The 8,289-nt window shown below is 35.6% G+C and overlaps 1 long non-coding RNA gene across 3 annotated transcripts in view; it reads right to left on the minus strand.

The window, feature by feature from the left end:
- Positions 1-7,254, minus strand: part of LOC124954147 — a 12,012-nt gene extending 4,758 nt beyond the window's left edge. The window contains exons 1-3 of one of the 3 annotated variants that reach the window (XR_007102464.1): positions 7,033-7,254; positions 6,402-6,509; positions 6,028-6,250 (exon numbers count right to left, since the gene is read on the minus strand). This is a non-coding gene — a long non-coding RNA (uncharacterized LOC124954147). Of the gene's footprint in view, positions 1-5,351; positions 6,251-6,401; positions 6,544-7,032 lie in introns of those variants that run through there. The other 2 variants (XR_007102463.1, XR_007102465.1) reach the window with 2 other exon arrangements.
- Positions 7,255-8,289: the final 1,035 nt, after the last annotated feature.

Here is an 8,289-nt window from a genome sequence, read left to right on the forward strand (position 1 = left end):
AAACTATCGATCGAGGGATTATCACCGATAGAAAACTTTCGATATTAAGAAGGATTAAAATCTTCTCCTTGGGGATTAAATTTTAATAATATCCCTATATAGATGTATATGTTTGTGTATGTGTGAGTATAAAGTGAAATCTATTATCGATGGAAAAGAGTTAAAAATGTAAAAGAAAGTAATGGTACAAGAATTTTCTTTCGATTCTTGAAATTGCAGATGCAACTGCATCATCTTCCACCTCGAGAAAAGAGAGCACGAAGAGTATGAAGATCATCAAATATTTATGAATACTACTCTCTGGCTTTAACAGCTTCAAGTCATGCAACTGTGAGAGCTGATAACATTCGTTCGGAAACGGTTTCCTTGTAGAAGCACCTGTATCGATTTAAGTGCCACCACTTGTCGCGAGCCATGTGTATCCTTACCAAAATCTCTTTCGCATTATTAACAGGAGAAAGAAGAAGATGAGGAGGTAGAGGAGGAGGAGGAAAAAGAATTTTAGTGGCACAAAAACGAACGACAGTAAACGACGACGACTAAGAGAAAGTCCTTTCATTTGTACTACTTAATACCATAAAAGATGAAATATGATGATGTTAAAATGCATCACAGTTAAAATGTCCCCTCTATACATGAGAGAATCTTTCGAAAATCCAATTGAAGATTTTCGCATGCGAATTTAGGTACTAGGTGTGAAATTGTAAACGTAACAATTTTATCGTTTTTCGTTTACCGTTAGCCCATTAAAATCTACCAATAAAACACGTATATATGATATGTACGTGCTATCGGTAAAGGAAGAAGTATTGAGCAAGAAAAATTTGAAATACTTGAATATTTTTTTTTTTTACTCGTTAGACTCGTTAAAGTGAACGATGGAACGATTTTTATTTCTTACGTAATAAATATTAAAACGTAGATACGTAGTTTTTTTTTTTTTTTTTTTTTTTTTTTTTCGAAAAAGAAAACTTTCCAATGATTAACTTAATACTATTTGGTTGAATAATAATCATTCGATATACTCTCTAGTAATATCTATTTAAATCATGTAGATTAGATTAAAACTGGTGGTTGGTAACTGTTTAGAAAGTTATCAAATTTATGGTAATAAAATGATAACTCATCTACATCGACAGAACATAATGTGTTTAACGTCCATTCCGACGAATAATCCTGTATGAAGTAAGGTTTCGCTTAAATAGTCTTATCTACATGTGTCATCTCTTAGTTCACGGATGCACATGAACAGTCGCTACATTTATATGCGCGTCATTAGACTTTTTAGTCGCATTGCCACTTGTGGCGTTCACCGTTCCCACAAGACATTTCCGCTTCCGGTCGACACGTGCGTTTGTCCTATCGACTGACTAGTCGACACCTGAATTCAAGTTACTATCTAAGTTACGTTTAACTCATTTTAATATTCGTTTAGAAATATTCTCATTGCATATTCATTTCACTCAGATCTTTTTATAGATTAAATATATTAAAATTGTATATTTTTTTCGTACTATCAAATTTTAGAGAAAAAGGAAAACAAAATATATATATATATATATATATATATATATATATATATATAATAATAATAATAAATGATCTAAACGAAGTATTACATGATCATATTGAGAATGGAAAAGATATTTCCACTTTATTATTATATTTTCTTTTTTTTTTTTTCGAACAATCTCCAAGATTTACTTTCTGTTCACTTTGAGCTGCTATAAAAAAAAAGAAAAAGAAGAAAAGAAATAACTAATGATCGATTTGCGATTCAACGAATTCGAACGAGTATCGATCGATCGAATTCGAGTTCATCTACTATCTATTTTACTTTTCCAATGAAAGAAATACAGGTACAAGCCAGCGGGTGGATCATTTTGTCTTAAGTTAATCAATACACTGTGGGATATCATGGGAAATATATCCCACGGGGAACCTTCGAAATATCTCGTATTATTAGTCACGAATCTTCGCGTGTTTCACGTTCGATGAGTTTCGAAGGAAACCAGTTATCGAATTATTTTTTTCAATGATCCAAAATATTAAAAACGATTTATATAATTGGAAAGGGCGTCGAAATGCGTGACGTTATTAAAAAAAATTGTTCATTTGTCCCATTTGTTTTGAATACGAGAAAAAGAAGAGAGAAATAAGAAAGAGAAACGAATAAAAAAGAAAAAAAAAAAAAAAACAAAACGAAAGAAAAGTAAAACACGATGCTTATTAATCTGCAGGATATTAACTTTTCTTCGAAGAGATTCATTAAATCGATGCCGTGCTATATAATATCATGGATGCATGTAAGTCTGCGGGTATTATTAACGTGCTCGTTAATTACCGTAATGTAGCAATAACATTGTCATATTTATATCGTTTCTATACTGGTATATTAAAATTTATTACTTTCAACTGAACCATAGATTTATCAAATCATAACAAATATCTATAATTTTGTCTCTCCCTATATCAAATTGTTAAATATTTATCAGTATAAATATATTTCTACGATTATTAAACTTACTTTTGCTTTCTTCTTCTTCTTATTTTTTTTTCTTCTTTCCTTTTTTTTTTCTTCTTCTTCTTCTTTTTTTTTCTTTGTGAAATCAATTAAATAAATTCCCATGTACATGATAGCACGGTACTTAAATACATTAAGAAACCGAAATGATTAGATTGTTTGGGACATTTGGTTATATCGAAGCTCAGTATCTTTCATCAAATATTATGATAACCCTACCAAGAAAGGAGACAGAGGGAGGGAGAGAGAGAGAGAGAGAGAGAGAGAGAAAGAGAGAGTAAAAAAAGCAACTCCGATTATTGAGTATGGTAGAACCCCAAGGAATAAACGAAAGTGTAAATCTCAAGATTCAGAAACGGGTCTTTCTACCTTTGGCTCAGTAGGTCGTCCCACAAAGTTCTACAAAAGGAGAAAAAGAAAGAAAGAAAGAAAGAAAGAAAGAAAGAGAGAAAGAGAGAGAGAAAGAGAAAGAGAAAGAAAGAGAGAGAAAGAAGATTCGAGATTTACAGCCTAACGGCTCGTTCACGACTCGACGTCCAATTTCCGTGGATATACGCCGAAAAAACAAAAAAGCCCTTTCCCCCTACCCCAGTCCCTGGCCCCCTCCCCCCAACTACTTCCTCCCACTCTTCTTTCCCCACAAGTCACGAGTCCCTTATTTTTTCTATTCTCTTTTCCTTCGCTCGCATCTTCTTTTCTTCTCTTCTCTTCTCTTCTCTACTCTTCTCCTTTATTCTCTTCTCTTTTCTTCTCTTCTCTTCTCTTCTCTTCTCTTCTCTGTTTTCGGTTTCCTGCGGCGGCGAGCGAGCTGAGAAAGCCACGCGTGGGCGTTCGCAACGTATAATAACTCCTCCTCGCGTGGAAGTCCTGGGCACGAGCGAGTCGTTCCGCGTTTATCCTTAGTGAGCTTAGTCTTGGTTGAAAAGAGAGAAAGAAGGATAAGGATAGAGATAAGGAGAAAGAGATAGAGAGAGAGAGAGAGAGAGAAAGAGAGAGAGACTGGACCACAAGAACGTGGTGGCCTTTTAACCTTATACGGTCCTTACACCTGCCACATCTCAACTTCGATACCATTTCCCATAATACTTGTTATATTTTTATATGGTATAGCGAAAAGGTAAAGGATGATAAACGAAAGAGGATGGAATTCTCAGGAATTTTTTCTTTTGTTCTTCTTTTTTTTTTTTTTTTGTTTTTTTTTCATTTTAATATCTTAATTTTTGTTATTATTGTTCATGTAGACGAAATTTATGGATTACTTTTCCTTCGTCGTTTCTTTTCTCTTCTTTTTCTCTTTTTCTTTCCCCTCCCCCCACTCCTCGCTTCTCCGGAAAAATTTCCTCGCTTCTCTCTTTTTCGTCATCTTCTTTTTCTTTTTTCTTTTTTCTTTCTCTTCATCACAACCATTTATATTAATTAAGAAAAGTTTGAGACCGCAACGCCATTCGAGTCAGTATCGCTTTGAACTTCACTGGGATTCAATTTGAACAGGAAGAAACTTTTTCTATGAGAGATCGTAAATCGTCTCTGAAAGGGTTAAACTCTATCCCTGTTGTTGGTATATATTATAAACGTGGCATCTGGTACCAATGAAGACTCCTACCATTCTCTCCTACACAGTGAGTCTATTGTTTTCCTGTTAAAAAAGTCAAGTCAACGGATCAAGCGAGAATAAAGTAATCGGTACGGACGGCATGAAAATGAGAAATCTAATTTTCTTCATAACGGAATTACTTTCTAATTTTTTTTTTTTCTTTTCCGTCCATAATTTATTTGCCAGATGCCGTCTAGGAAAATCAATTATTTTAACTCTATAAAAATCTTACAAATTGTTGCACAAAGAGAAATTAATTTTTTGAAATATAATAGAATAAAGATGGTCCGAACGTGAAATCAAACAGTTAATTAAAAATCCAAACAGACCTGACAATCGAGACCTGTTAAAGTATCTGAATGAACAGAAAAAAAAAAAAAAAAAAGAAAAAAGAAGAAAAAAGAAGAGAAAAAGGAAAAAAAAAGGTGAAACGGTCTTTCGCCATCTCTTGCAAAACACGAATGTTCGTTTTGGTGAGAAGGAAGAATTGGAGAGACGATTCATCACGTTTACGAAGTAACGCACGAGCACTGGCCCTTGTAGCCGGTAAAAGATAGGACGTTCGTAACGAGAAAAGAATTCTTATCAGGAGCTGTTATCTTTCTCTCCTTAGGACGCGACGTTCGAATGCGGCATAGCTGCAAAGTCTACGTGATAGAATGAGAAAGAAGATATACGAAAGAAAAGGAAAGGGCTAGAGATGTTTGTGGGGGTAAGAGAAAAAAATTAGAATTAGGTTGGGTCGCACGCAGGTGCTGGCATAGGCACAGGTCAGGGTCAGATTAACCCCGATCAAGTTACCTACGGCGTGGGAGTGCTGGCAGGCCTGCGTAATAATAGGATAGAGCAACTGCTAGGATAGAAAGAGAGAGAGAAAGAGAGAGAGAAAGAGAGAGAGAGATAAGTATGAGAGGCGAGAAGCATTACTACGAGTAGAATCTCTTTCTTTCTGTCTCTCTCTCTCTCTCTCTCTCTCTCTCTCTCTCTCTTTCTCGCTTTCATAGATAGATCTCTCTCCGTTATAAACGGTTTCATCGAGCCTTCCCTTGATTTATCTCACTGTTTTTAACGAGATCCACCTTGCAACGAACGTCGTTCCATCCTTTCGTTCGGACCTTTGATTATCTTCATTCGATTTCGATTCCTGTGCTTACCTTAAGAAGAAAATATACGTAGTCCTAATTAATTGGATTTTTTGATAGTAACTTCAGAAAAAAAAGAAAAAAAAGAGAAGAGAAAAAAAAGAAAGAAAAGAAAGAAAATCGAATTGAAAATCGATGGTTTCGGTTTAAGGGTTGTGTTTCATAGAATCACATAAAGAAAGGTTTGGAAAAAATTGATAGCTTCCTGGCGCATGATTTATTCCCATATGATTTTGTAATAATTATTACTGAACGAAGGAAGGAAGAATAAAACAAAAGAGAGAAGAAAAATCATGGAACAACTTCGAGAATAATATTCTTGATAAAAGAAAGTCATCAAAGTGAATAGTCAAGTTGAATAAGATGGAAAGTACATAGGTGTAGGTCTTACAAGCCACGAAAGAAAGATCGCTTATGTTCAGCGGCACGATGCTTACATATTTTTCTTAAGACGACGGAACATATTTGGTGATTCAGGAAAAGTATGCTCGCGTACTGCGTGTAAGCATACGAGAATGGACTCTAAAGTATGGATCCTCCTCCTTTTCTCTAGTGTCGCATACAAAGAGAGAGAGAGAAAGAGAGAGAGATGTACAAAAGAGAGAAAGAGAAACGGAGAAAGAGAGAGAGAGAGAGAGAGAGAGAGAGAGAAGAACCTGAATCGTGAGGCAATCCGTACACCTGTTGTGCCTAGTTCCGTGATTTATTTCGAAAACTTCCTCTCTCTCTCTCTCTCTTTCTCTTTATCTCTCTTGATATACACTAACCACGTCGTCTCTTATAACTCGTTGTAAGTAAGTACACACGACTGTCCCCCTTCTCTCGTAAACGCGCTGCTTTTCTCAGCAGCATTGTGTGTGGGTCGCGACTGGAATATTTCTTAAGCAGGACTTCGACGCGAAGAGACAGACGATAGTGAATTATTCTTGTACATGGCGATGCATCAATTCCCACACGCCAATGAAATTCGGTATGGACCACCGTTGGAAGCTATAACAAGAATAAGAAAGAAAGAAAAAAGATATATATTTATATATGTATATGTATATGTATATATATATATATATATATATATATATATATATATATATACGTGCGAAAGATATCAAAAGAGGGTGTTCGAACTTTGCGAATGACTTACCTACGTTCGAATACGATACCATCGGAAATCTTTACTCGTGCAAGGTGTAAAAGAACGGTATAACGACGGTATGGAGACTTCGAGAAGGAGGACGGCGGCTTCTACTTACTGCCAAGTATTTATAGAATCAAAGATATATCATCTGCGAAGTAGTTACAAAGATTTTCACCAATATATATAGCTTCGATAGAAAAATTGTCATTTTTTATTTTATCGATTGATTTATTACTCCATCTTGGCGAGAATGATTCATTGTAATATGATATTCCCCGACTGGATATTAAATTTTTTGTTTTTTTTTTTTTTTTTTTGTAATTAACACTGTTCATTCTTTTCCTCTTTTTTTTTTTTTTTTTTTTTTTTTTTTTTTTTTTTTTTTTTTTTTTCATTATAGCCTATTAAATTTGATTTAACTTTTAAGAATTTTATCAACTAACAAAATTTAATGGACAATTGACAATAAATTTAAAACTATATTTAATAATGAGAAAAAAAAAATAATTATATCGATTTTACAATGAGGATACTTAACGTGAACGTTCGAACAGATAATCTACTTAAAATTCGAACAGGCGAGACTGGCTTTTTCAAATCTACGGTTTTGATCGCCAAGAGAAGAGACGAGACTTACCTCTCGTTCGTCCTCATCGCACAATACTCTCGTCCCTCTGATCTTTGCTCTCGTTCGCCTCGCGGCCCTTCGCGCTTTCGACGAAGTGTGTTCTTAATCGAGCGTAAATAATTGCATTTATCGCACCTATCGTTGTTGCAACGGATGGTGTAGCGAGGCCGAAGTCGCATCTCGAAATCTGCTTTCACTCTGAGGAAAGAAAATTGGTACGTTGCCAGCAATCTCAAGATATTCAGCGAGAGAGATAGAGAGAGAGAGAGAGATAGAGAGCAAGAAAGAGAGTGAGAAAGAGAGAGAAAGATAGAGAAGTGCCTTCGAACTTTGATTTATCGCGAAGGACTCGTTGCGTCACATTGCTGTTTCTCTCGACGACGATTACTAACTACACCTGCTGTGGTATCCGGCAATGGAAGAAATTGTGATCGATGGCAGTAAGATGGAATGAAACAAAGAAAGAGAAAGAATAATTATAGGGAAGCTATACCAAACGAATGACGTCTGATAATTATTCTTACACTTACTACTAATAACTTAATAAGAAAAAAAAAAAAAGGAAAAGAAAGAAAGAAAAAACAACAGCAACAAAGAGAGAGAGAGAGAGAGAGAGAGAGAGAGAACTCCGATACCATTCCGAAACAATATTACAAACTTCGATCATTACTCTGATTAAATTATCATAATCGTGTACACACGATCTCGGTTCGTTAAACTCTCCTCGTAATCCACGGCGCCACGAACAGCGTCGTCAAGAGAAGAAGAAATCTTTCAACCATGAAATCAAAGAAAAAAAAGAAAATGAAGAGGAATGCAAAGTGGAAGAGGAAGGAGAGAGAGAAAGAAAGAAAACGACGATGATAAATAAAAATGAAAGAAAGGAAAAGAAGAGAAAAGAAGAGACACAAAAAAAGAAAAAGGAAAGAAGAAGAAGAAAAGAAGAAGAAAAACAGTGCCGGTGGTTGTGTTGTACGTTGAAGAAATAAGAGCCCGAATCTTGGTCGTCGTCTCTTCTGTTGTAGACCTCCTCTGATTGTCCACGAAGCGGTGCGCATCGTAAAGTATAAACCACCCACGGCATAAAGCTGAAGGAGTTATCGTAGAGAGTCACCTCCGCACCTGGACACCTCCTGCGCGCCTTTCGTTTCCCTCGAGGAAGAACGAGAAGAAGAGAAGAAGAAGAGGAACTCGAGAATTTGCCACGTCTACCAACTCTTTTAATCTCTCTTTCTAACTCTCTCTCTCTCTCTCTCTCTCTCTCTC

Source organism: Vespa velutina, chromosome 14 (genome assembly GCF_912470025.1).
Source record: "Vespa velutina chromosome 14, iVesVel2.1, whole genome shotgun sequence".
NCBI lineage: Eukaryota > Metazoa > Arthropoda > Insecta > Hymenoptera > Vespidae > Vespa > Vespa velutina.